The sequence below is a fragment of the Mirounga leonina genome, unplaced genomic scaffold, assembly GCF_011800145.1.
Source record: "Mirounga leonina isolate KUSES-001 unplaced genomic scaffold, KU_Mleo_1.0 Mir_118, whole genome shotgun sequence".
Lineage (NCBI taxonomy): Eukaryota > Metazoa > Chordata > Mammalia > Carnivora > Phocidae > Mirounga > Mirounga leonina.
Window position 1 is genome coordinate 6,306,460 of NW_023270277.1, and position 12,608 is coordinate 6,319,067.

Sequence of the window (12,608 nt, forward strand, 5' to 3'; positions counted from 1 at the left end):
ACAGGAAATCATATCTCCCAAGGCTGTTTTCTCATAAAACCAACATAATAACATTAAAGTAAATTCTTGAAGAAACAGTCGTAATCTCACCATCCTAATGCAAAAATTATCTTCATTTTTATTTTTTTATTTTTATTTTTTTAAAGATTTTATTTATTTTTTAACAGAGAGAGAGACAGCGAGAGAGGGAACACAAGTAGGGGAAGTGGGAGAGGGAGAAGCAGGCTTCCCGCTGAGCAGGGAGCCCGATGTGGGGCTCGATCCCAGGACGCCGGGACCATGACCTGAGCCGAAGGCAGACACTTAACCATCTGAGCCACCCAGGCGCCCTATCTTCATTTTTATATATGCCTTCCATTCTTTGAACATTGCCATGTTTTTTGCAATCATATCATACATGTACTTTTATATGATATTTATCTTTTATATTAAACTTACATATGTATATATTATTTATATTATATTTTACATATATTTCTATATTTTGATGTTTATACATACTCTTAAAAATGATCGTTTTTTAAAAAGCTGCCTGTTGACGAATTATAATTTTTCATTCTCTTGTGCACGGAAATTTAATTGCACATAGCTTTTGCTTTACTAGAGAACATGGCAGTGAACAAAATCAATATTTTTCTTTTTAATTAGGTTGCACAACAGTACAAGTTAAAGTGCCAGTTTCATCACATCTTTACCAGCATGGAGCATTATCACTTTTTATGTTTTGATAATTTGGTGTAAAAAGTTTCCTTGAGTTTATTTTAATTTGCACTCCTTCGGTTGCTAGAGAGAAGGAACATTTTTGGACTCATTTGTTTTCTATTAATAGAGTGCTAAAATAGAATGAAAAGGAATAAAATAATCAAGTAATTCTAATATACTAACCATGTAGCTTCTACCTGCTGACGAAAGGAGCTTTGATTTTTCTCCTCCACTTGTCAACATCCTCCACTTCCCTCCTCCAACAGCAATTAGAAATCTCTTAGTCATTATGGGCTTTCTCCCCATCTCTGCTGAAGGAGAGGGGTCATATCTTCTGTTACCCTGCTCGGTGTAATTTGTAAGGTAGAATGAAAAATGCCCTCCATAAATATAGTCCAACTCCTCTGTGCTTTTGCAGAATTCCCACCAAAAAGGAAAGTGAAGCTAAGAGGGCAAACTCCTTACTCCAGGTCATACAGGTAGGGATTTGGCTAAGCCAAGGTTTGCATTGAGATGTGTCCCTCCACAGTTCATATTTTCTCCAACGTGCCAATCACAAAATTTGCCCCCTCCAGATAGTTCTAATACATAACCAATTAAAACATACCTCAATCCTCTTTGCAAACAAAGTTGCGTATAGATTCTCAGTAGCGCTAGCAAATTTCCCAATGATGAGTTTAGTCAGACAGGAGGCCTTCCCCATATCTGTCTCAGTGTGAAACAGTGAGGGAGGGACCCCCCTCTCCTAACACGGTCTGGGCCTATCTTTGCTGTAGCTCAGGAACCACAGGTAATTATCTCTTGCTGGCTGATTTAGTTAAGACTCTAGAACCACTGATTATGTCCAACGTGCATTCACCATGATAAAATCTACCGGACAGAAGGCTGGAGGTGTGCTAACTAATAGGACATAGGGCTCTTCTTTTAGTTACTTTATCACCTTTAAGTACATCTCCAAACATTCGCTTAGGAAGCTATTGTGTCTTTTAATTTTTTTTCCTTTATGCCACTTAATGAAATCTTGGTTACTACGTGAATCACGGGACTCATGCTCAACAATGCTGTTCTGTTTAACACACGTCTGGCTGGCCATTTGCTAGGCGATCGGGGCTATGTAATCATGCCAGTTCAGCAGGATGCCCTCCTCCTTTGGGGAGTTGAATGGATGGAGCCAACAATTCTGAAGAGTTTTCTAACTTGGTGATGGGAATATCTGGGGCTTACTTTTGTTTTTAGGAGGGCGGAGGGCTAGGTACACTAAAATACTTGAGGTTTCAACGTATATTCATAGGAATTGTGAACTGGGGGGAGTTACGATGCTTGATCTCTTGACAAAATAAAGTTAGGAATGAAGGCTATCTATAATAACTCACAATAAGTGCCATTTAAATAAAATATCCCTTTAAAGTCCAGCTAACAAACAGCCATGTAACATAGGATATGTGATAGAAAAGTATCTCATTTGGACTGACTTTAATCCCAGTTCCACCACTAACTATCTAAGTGACCTGAGCATCTAATAATATTGCATATTTATGGAGCATCTACTATGGGCTGGTCACTGAATGAAACATTTTTAATTCTCACATCCTGGTTGGTTTTTGTATATTGATCTTATGTCCTGTGACCTTGAAAAATTCATTTGTTCTAAAAACTTGTAGATTCTTTGGGAATTTCTACAATCTCGTCATCTGCGAATGGGAAAAGTTTTGTTTCTTCTCTTCCAAACTTCATGTCATTTATTTCTTATCTGTGCCTTATTGCTCTGGCTGGGACCTTCAACATGATAGTGAAGTGGTGAAAGCAGACATCCTTCATTTTCCTTGATTTTAAGGGGAAAGCATTGAGTCCAGTGTGATGTCAGCTGCAGGTCTTTGCATAAGTACCCCTTATCAGGTTGAGGAAGTTCCCTTCAGTTCCTAGTTTGCTGAGAGCTTTTGTCATAAATGAATGCTGAATTTTCCCATGCATTTTCCCCAAATTTGTTGAGATGATCATGGAGTTTCTCCTCTTTTGTCTGTGGATATGGTGAATTATGTTGATTGACTTTCAAGGTACAAAGCATGTTATTCATTCATTCGCTTGACAGATATTTGTGGGCAGTTATTTTGCCCAAGCATCGTGCTGGGTGATGGAGATAAAACTCTGACCATAGGGACGGTCCCTGCCCTCAGGAGTTCAAGTATCCTAGTGTCCCTTGGGCTCTGAGGTGGTATCCAAGGCTCACCAGCTTTGGAGTCTCCACCCTATATCACTTCTGTGTTGAAGAATGTTCCACCAGCATCCCCACCGAGCAGAATCGTGAGGTTCTCTTGAGCTTCCATGGCAGAAGGTGGTACAACACAGCTGGGCCCAAGAACAAGGTGAATCAGGAGCTCTTTGCTGGGGGAATGGAGGGCTGGCCCTGCAGCTACTGCAGGATGAGACTCAAAGCCTTCCCCACCTGACCCTTCCCCCCTGCCCCCGTCTCCTCTCCACCCTTCCTGCCTTGCCTTCTGCACCCAGCCACTCTCCTGAGTCAGGGTGCTTTGTGCCTCTGCTTCCATGCACCCCCCTCCACTGCCCAACTTCCCAGCAACCACAAGCAGGCTAGTCATTTAAAGAAGACAGCCCTTCCTCCCAACCTGCCACCTAGGAGGACCACGTGACTGCTGGATTCAGGTTCAGGTTTACCATGCTAGCACTCGTCATACACACCAGGTCAACTGGTCTATATCCTAAGTGACAAAGCAAAGTTCTCAACAACAGAACAGCTCGAGCAGCCAAAGCTTTGCCCAGTTCCTACTACGTGTGAAGCTCTGGCCTCGGGTGTGGAGCCCCAGAACCAGTGCGTGTTGCCCAGCTGGCCAGGGCAATCTACACTCTTGTGGAGCTCAAGCTTTCCCCTTCAAACGTGAAAACAAACGAAGAGTGTCCAGCAGCAGGACGTGGGGAGGGGAGGGGAACTCAAGCCTCTGGGACGGCTACAACATCACAGTGAGGGGACATGCTTAATAACGCCTAGAGGAGGAGGCAGAAGGTGATTATTGGGCCTTCTAGAGAAAATAGTATGTTCTTCCCTTGCTGCTCAAACGGGTACTTGTGCTCCCTGTGAGTGTGCAGAGCCTGGCCACAGAGTGGACGTGCGTGTCTTCCTGATGTGTCACATTTACGCAAGATCTAGAGTGACATCAGTCAGCCGTGTGGTCATGCAGTGATTTAAAATATCACTCTTTTAAAGGATTTATTTATCTGTTGTTTTTAGAGAGAGAGTGTGTGTGTGCACAAGCTAGGGGCGGGGACAGAGGGAGAAGGAGAGGGAAAAGCAGACTCCCCGCTGGGCAGGGAGACCCATACGGGCCTCGATCTCATGACCCTGAGATCATGACCTGAGCCCAAATCAAGAGTCAGGGGCTTAACTGCGCCACCCAGGCGCCCCAAAATATCACTTTTATATACAACCAAACATGGATATATTGGGCAGTAGGATGTCGACTTTGCATAAATTCTGAAACGAAGAGGGGAAACGTCACAGAAATGTGATTGTTTGGTAGCTGGGATGCTCTTCTGGAACAAGCATTTGCTCGTCTCTGAAGTTAGGGAAACTCAGGAGAAAGGGTTTGGATGGCATTGCTCACAAAGATGACGTGCTCGGAAGCGCGAGGCTCTGCCAGTGGAAGGTGTTCTTCGCGGGAAACAAGGGACGCACAGATGTGACTGCCCCTTTCCCTTAATGAATACGTCTGTCATTGTGATTCTTGTCATTCGTGCCATTCTGAGCTTTACAGGCTGAATCCACACAAGTGGACGAAACCCAAGCCCACTCCCGTGGCCCTAACGCTACCATAAAATGGTTTGGGTTCTGGAAGAGCAGAGGTGTGCCACACACACACCCCCCCCCCCCCCCCCGCCCGCCAGGGTAACAGGAAGCACGGACCAAGGCCGTCCAAGCCTACCTGATATTCTGGGGACAACGGCAGCAGTGGTCAGAATCCTTAGCTGCACCTGCTGGGCTGTTCCAGAGGCTGGAGGGCACTTGGCAGGCAGGCCAGGCCAGGAAGTGAAATGACAGTCTCCCCAAAGCCCACACTGGAAGGAAGCCCGGTTAATGCAGTGGCCCTTTGCTGCCCCCAGCCTGTGGACAAGTCCCTGGCCTGGGACTTCCTCTGAAAGTAGGCCAGTAGGGAGGAGGGCGCCGAAGGAGTCAGCAGGCCCCGCTGCACCCCCCCCCCCGCCGCCGGGTGAAGGAAGGGGTCCAGGAAACAGGGGGAGTGCAGGGAGGGTGTGGCCATGTGCCAGACAGACCGTGGCTTGAGCTGATCTCCTGGGAGCCCAGAACTACAGAAACAACTGAAATCATATTAAAATCAAAAAGTGAAAGGGATCTGAGAGGTGCTTGGTCCATGCCCTCCCAACACCGATGCATACGCTGGGGTCCAGCGAGAGAAGGGTTTCCCTAGCTGCAAAGGGGGACACACCCCCAGCCCCTTGGGGCTCCTCCACTGAAGGGCTCTCACCAGAGCTGCCCTTGCCTCCTGGGCTTGCTCCCCACAGAGTTCTGCCCCATGGCTGGCCCCAAGCGTTGGGCCCAAGGTGGCCCGCCCAGCAGAGGCCAAGGCCTCAGAGAAGGGCATGGACCCAGCAGGGCGGCCAGACCCGCTCCCCTGGCCACTGGCTTCTCATGGTTTCTGCCCGGTCAACAAAGAGATGTCACCACAAGACAGCACTGGCCCTTCAGATGGAGCCAGAGACCGCAAACGACCCCGACTCAGTCCCGGGAGGACTGAATGTGCCAGGTGGCTCTGGCCTGCCCAGAAAGTGCCAGAATGAGGGACGCCTGGGTGGCTCAGTTGGTTGAGCATCTGCCTTCAGCTCAGGTCATGATCCCGGGGTCCTGGGATCGAGGCCCTTGTCGGGCTCCTTGCTCCACGGGGAGCCTGCTTCTCTCTCTGATCCTTCCCCCCACACACACTTGTGCTCTCTCTCACTCTCTCTGTATCAAATAAATACATTTTTTAAAAATCTTTTAAAAAAAAGGAAAGAAAATGCCAGAATGGTCAAATGGCAGGCACAGGCCCACAGAAGGGCTCTTTGCCACCTCCTGGAGCATGAAACCCTCTCCCCACCACCGCCGGGTGGGGGCTCTTCAGGTCCGGGGCAGGGGGTGTGGGCAGCACCTAAGGGGCTGCAGGGGTGTGCCTCTGAAAGCCGGGCAGACAGCAGGGCAGAGGAACCACCGCAGGCCCTGAGGCAGGTAAGGAGCCCCGCATCCGAGGAGCAGGTTGGGGCGAAGGCAGGAGGCACTGCTGTGGGGGGCTGGCCGGGAGGGGTGCAGGGAGGCCTCGGCGGTCTCAGTGCCAGGGGTGAATGCCACATACCCCCTCTGCATTCAGGGCAGGAGGGACAGTGACAGTCACTTGAGACCCATCTATTTTCCATGATTCCAAAGAGGGAGTCCTTTCTTAGATTCTTCCTTTGTGGCTGTTGGCGTTAGACACAGAAATTGCCCGAGTGGAGGTCGTGCCCAGTGAGCAGGGAAGGAAAGGCCCCACCGGAGTGCTGGGTGTGGGGACCGTACGGGCCCAGGGGGCCTCTGGGAGGTCCAGGGACCCCTCTCCAGCCTTCAGGCACTTCCTGCAACAGGATTTGAGCCTCCGGGCAGCCCGGGGACACCCGAGGACTGTGGTCGCCATGGTTGGTGGACACCGAAATGTCAGGAATGTCAAACTCAGTACTTCCTGACCCACAGGGGGTGCGGCAGGGTGGGGGGGGTCTTTAAAGAGAAGGGTCATGACTGTTACTATTTATAGAACATTATCCTGCACAGGCATGGGAGTGTTCTCGGGAGCGTGTGTGTGTGTGTGTGTGTGTGTGTGTGTGTGTGTGTCCAGCCCCAGGATTTTCAAATAGGGGCCAGAATGACCAGTGCTAGGACCTGGGTTCCATCCAGCTCTGTCCAGCCTCGCGCTGTGTGGCCTCAGACAAGTGGACTCATTAACCCTCCCTGGGCCTCTCTCCTCTCATCTTTAAAGAGGGCTCTAGCCCTTCAGAGGTTGCTCAAAAATCAAGGACGATAATAGATGTGAAATGAAGCTGCCTTACATGACTTTTTAGAATAAAGTGTTGTATATAATTAATTTATTTTCTTTTATTCATTCATTCATTCATTCATTCATTCAACAAACATTCCTTGTGCTGGGTGCTGAGAGATCAGCAATGAGGAAGGCGAATTGGTAGAGCACTTGGTCTCTGAAAATGGACAATTTAATAGGAAAGACAGACATGAATGATAAACACACAAATGTGCAGATTTGTTCAAAGTCACTAAGGACCAAAACAGCAAGCTCTGTAAGCAGGAATAAAGCCCAGGACAGCCCCGGAGGTGGGCCCAGGAGGACCTGATGCCTGGAAATCTGCCCAGGGGGGACAGGACAGGAAGCTTATTAGCTAGGACAAGACCAAGAGCCTGGGAATTTGCCCAAACAGGGATAGGGCAATGGACAGCAGGTGCGGTCCTGGGCATGCAGAACAGTCGGGGAAGGCTTGGGGAAAGGGGACTTAGGATGTGCAGTCCTTTGGGGGAGCAGTAAGACGATCAGAACCCTGTTCCAGAAGGAGTAGGGTGCCAAGGCCACAGGGGGCCCCCCACTATGGGGTGATGGTGAAATACATCACCCTGTCCTGATGCCGAGTGAGCACCAGCAAATGCCAGGCGGCGTGATTAGGGACAGGAGGCAGCAGAAACACTCAGACACTCATATTTCACGTGTCATCAATGCTGCAGAAGGACAACAGGACTGTGTCGTAAGTCTCTTTGATGCGACATTGATTTGGGGAGGCTTCAGGGAGTAACCTGGCGTGGCCAGCTGGAAAGGGGTGCAGAATTCTGTGGTTACAGGAGGAAGCCCACGCCGCAGTTTGCAGAGAAAGCAGACCAGAAATGAACACTTGTGAAGGACAGAGAGACACGTCCCAAGAAGGCAGAGTCAGGCAGAGAAGCGTGGGAAAGGCAGCAGGTCTGAGCGTGTTGGCTCCGGCAGGACTTGCCAGGCAAGGGAGCGCCTGGCGACAGGAGGACACAGTGGGCAGCTTGGCTGGGCGGGGAGCCCTCAGGGCAGGTCCAAGAGGCCTTGGGACCGGGTGGAGACAGGGCCAGGCGGGGTGGTGCTCCGTAGGGGGCTGGGCGACTGCCCTATGGAACTGGGCAGAAGGTGAAGCCTTAAGGAGAGGTCAGGGTGAGCTGGGCAGAAATGGAGGGAACCCACACGACATGGCCATTGGGAGGGGCTCAGGGCCTGAAGGGGCCAAGCTGAGGGCACAGGGTCCACGTGTGCACTGGAACTGAGGGCTTGAAAGGAGACTCATCCAGTCGGCCCTTTGGGGAAAGAGGATGATTGGTTTGAGGTCTCAAGAATTCTTTGTTTTGGCTTTGTTCTTCCTAAGAAATTGAAATCTGAAGGAGCCTCAGCTTACTGTTGAAAATCATCTTGACTGGGAAAACGAGAGGCCAAGAGAGATTTCCGCACATCGGAACTCACTAGAGCAGGTGGAAGGAATTATCGTAGGCAGATCAGCTAATTCAGAAAAGAGGGAATGAGGACACCCAGGGCTGGTCTGTCCCTGTGGTCACACGGGTTTCCCAACCCCGGACCTCTTCCTTCCCTGCAAGGCCAGCACCGCAGGGCCTGTGGCCCCGCAGGAGTGCTCAGCAAACACTCGCTAACTGAATGAGCCCACAGCTGGTCACGGATGCCTACACTCATGAGTGTCACAAAAAGTACCCTGGGCAGCTAGTCACTTAGCACGACATAGCAATTTCCCAGCATAATTTCATCGTCTTCCTTTCACACTGGGTGACTGTTTTGTGGTGTCTTAAGGCATCATGCCGTTCCACAGATATGCAGCACGAAGAATGGGACGGGGATGATAAGAGCCGAGATCTGGGTGACACTTTCCAGTTGACAAAGTGCTTCTGTGGCCATGCCAGTGTGGACGGCTTTGGGGGGAGACAGAGGCGAGGGGCATGGAGGAAACCATCATCACCGACATACAAGAAGACCCTGAGAAATGTACCAGCCAGTGGGACCACAGAGCGCCGTGCCAAACCCGTGAGGTTTCCCACCCAGGCCAGCGGGTGATGTAACCTCTCACCAACGGCAACAGAAAGAAAATAAAAGGAAAGTTGGGCGAGAGGCTCAGCCCTGCACTTCTGTGTCCAGGGACTCTTCAAGGAGAAAAGAGCTGGCCCTCAGATATCTCCTGAGGATGGAGGACGTGGACCCAGGCAGCAGCCAGACTGGCGCCAAGCAAAGATTCAGCAATTGGGTCCCCTCTCCGAGGTGACTTTTTGGGGAATGAGTGAGGCCACTGCCTGATCACCTAGGCCTGCCGTGGATGCATTTAGAAACGTCTCTCTTCACAGGGTGGAGAGAATTCATTAGCATCGGCGAAGACCTTTCTGATCCTTGTCAGGTGCTCTGCCCGCTCTAATTATGCTGTCCGCTGTCCCTCGCTTCTCTCTCTCTTCTCTGTCTCTGTCTGTCTCTCTCTCAGCCCTGCGGTAGAGATTGCTGCTTTGTCTCCATCAGGCTCAGCAGTCACTGCTGAGAGTCCAGCTAATGTGGTTGTTTATCTGCGTTTCCAATGTATCACCCAGATTCCAAACATCTGCAGGGAGATGGTGTCTCGTCTGGGGAGATTGCAACACCACCCGCACCCCAACCTTGCCTCTACACCCATGAGGAGGCAGCTGCCTGTGGGGTATAATTTGACAAGCCCCCACCACCCAAGACCACTCCCCCATCACTTCTCACAGGAGCTGGAAAACCCTCCATCTACAAATCCCCTCCTTTGGGTCTTAAGTGATTTTTCTGAGTGCAGCAGGAGGTCATAGTGGAAAGGGAACACAGCCACAAGTCAGAGCACCTGCTTCTGGGCTCCCTCCCCTCGGTTTGGTGCTGGCTCTGCTCTTTCTAGCCTGGTGACCTGGGATAAACCCACTCTCTCCCTTTCTCAGTTCCTTTTTTTTTTTTTCATTTAAATGGCGCCACTAATGCCTGTCTCGCAGGGCTGGGGTACGGATCAGGCGGGATAATGGATGTGAAAGCCCAGCACTGCAGAACCGTAAGAAGCCTTATTATTACTAAAACGCTGGTCGCTAGTTGCCAGTCGCAGGGGCTGGCTAATCCCCAGTAGGGATTAGCGGGTGGCTCCCCAGGCCCAGGGAGCCACCCGGGGTGGGCAGATCAGAGGAACCAGGGACCACAGTGGGGAGGAAGACTCAGGAGAGGAAAAGAACTGCTGGTGCCAGGACTCAAGGTTTAGGGTGAGGAGGGGCTGGAGATCTTCCCCCAGGTCCCCAGACAACGGAGGACACCCCGGAGGGTTCCATGCTGCCAAGCCCCTCTCTCCTGCGGTGCACGGATGTGAAGAAGCCTCGGGGGCACTCAGTCAGCGAAAGAAGCATTAAGAAAATTAACCGAATGTGTCTGGGTCTCCACAGACACATCACTCAGGTAATTCAGGCAAAAAGCCCCAGTTTGGGCATGAGTAACCCACATCCATCAGACCAGAGTCATTGCTTTCTTTGTCAGAATTTCCTAGATGATCTCCTCCCGTTTGTTTCTCTGAGAGAACGAGCCTCGCATCTGGGAGCCTGCTTGCCAAACATGATTGGGTCCTTAGAGATGAAGGGCACAGTGTGAGCGATTTTCCATAAACATGTTGGCACATGTATTAATTATTACAAGGGGGAAATGTGCCCTTGTGTTCCCATCTGGAAGGATGACGCTGTGGATGGGGTGTGGAGAGGGGGCACACGCTGCTGGTGGAAACACAGTAGCTCCTTCCCAGCAACCTGTGGGGTCCAGGCTCTGCGAGCTGGGCATTTTGCATGAAAAATCGCATTTAATCCTTTCCGCACCTCCGGAGGCAGCATCCGGGAATGCAAAGAACGTGGGTTTAGAAGCCAGATATTCATGGATTTTATTCCCTCCCTCGCCATTTGCCATGTGAACAAGGCAGGCAGGTCGCCTGTCTTTGCCAGAGTCAAGTTTCTCCTCTGCCACATGGAAGTGAGCGAGGCGGCATTGGGAGAAATCCGTGTCCCCTGCCAGGCACGGGACAAATGGTGGCTCATTTTACAGAGGAGGATGCTGAAGAGCAAGGAGGGGAGGACCCCACCAAGGACACATTGCTGGCCAACGGCAAAGCCAGATCTGTTTCCCTCCAAAGGGCAGGTGTTTTGCTCGGAGCCCTTCACAGCATCTACCAGGACAGCTCCATAGAAGTCTTACCCCAGGACTTGCAAGCAGGTTGAGGACATGATCGTGCATTACAGTTCTGTATCCTCTAGTCTCTCACACAGCTCCTGGTTGCATAGCTGCCCAGAAACGTTTGTTAAATGATAGAAGAATTAAGAACAACCTAGAATGGGGGTGTCTGAGTGGCTCAGTTGGTTAAGCATCTGACTCTTGATTTTGGCTCAGGGTCTTGAGATCTCAGCATGGAGCCTGCTTGGGATTCTCTGTCTCCCGCTGCCTCTGCCCTTCCCCCTGCTTGCTTTCCCTCTCTCTCCCAATAAATAAATAAAATCTTAAAAGAGAGAGAGAGAGCCTAGAATGGAATGACTGAGCTGAGTCAAGGTAACTGAGTAATGGGAATCCAGCGTGTACCTGGTGACTTGGGGTTGTTTGAACACTTTCCGACACCTGCTTTCACGGCAGGATGAGGGACGGCCGCAGGAGAAGAATCTGTCAGAGGCAATGGACATCACCTCAAACAGAAATGGCACAAACTGCGGGCCTATAAGGAAACTTGTGGTAAAAAAAAAAAAAAGATGGAAAAGATCAAATGCAAAGATGGACAGGAACATGCTTTGAAAATGCTAGAGGCTGTGAAAGAGAAAGGGACTGTTGTTTATACACATAACAGGTGTTTATAGGCATGACAGAATCCCAGAACAACAGTTAGCGGTTCTTGTTTGGGCTTCCCTGGGTTGTAGTGGGAAGGCAGTAAAAACAGAGGCCAGAGGGCGCCTGGGTGGCTCAGTCGGTTAAGCGACTGCCTTCGGCTCAGGTCATGATCCTGGAGTCCCGGGATCGAGTCCCGCATCGGGCTCCCTGCTCGGCGGGGAGTCTGCTTCTCCCTCTGACCCTCCCCCCTCTCATGTGCTCTCTCTGTCTCATTCTCTCTCAGATGAATAAATAAAAAAAAATAAAACAAAAAAAACAAAAAAAAAACAGAGGCCAGGACCGAAGCCCACTTAATGATGCACACATACAGCTGTGTGAAGAAAACCCCTTACAGTGGCCCCACCCTGAACAATTTTCTGTGCACAGCTCAGACTTGGAGGCCACAGGGGAGCAGTTCCCGTGACCCCAGAGGAATGTAGACGCACTAAAAAGAAAATGCTCCAGTAACTGCGGAAGGGCAGGTGTGGGGTTCTGGCCTCCGGGCCTACTCCACGCTTACTGCAAGCCGCCATCTTTCTGCCGAAGACAAAGCCCTCACCAGGCAGGCTTGACTAAGCTGTAGTGCCCCTCCACCCCTGCCCAAGCCCCCTGCTCGGCGGTCCACCTCAGCCCAGCCTGTCTGGCCTGCCCCCTGGTGTGGTACAGGCCATGTGCCGATTATATTGTTGCCTGGAAGAAATCAGAAGCTGCCCTCGTGCCCCTGTCTGAGAGCTTCCGCTGGGGAGGGGCTGAGGCTAGCTTTCCTCATTGCTTCCAAAGACAGCACCATGACCAGAGCAGGCCTGATAACGAGCTATTGATTTGATCTCCTCCAGACAGAAGGCAAAGTCGGCCTCTGGGCAACACATCAGCTCCTGCCCCACGACATGGCTCAACCCTCAGAGGCCTTGGCCCCAGCCTGCTGGGAGACGTCACACTGCTCCCAACAATCATTTCAGGGCCCTCCGAGAGTAG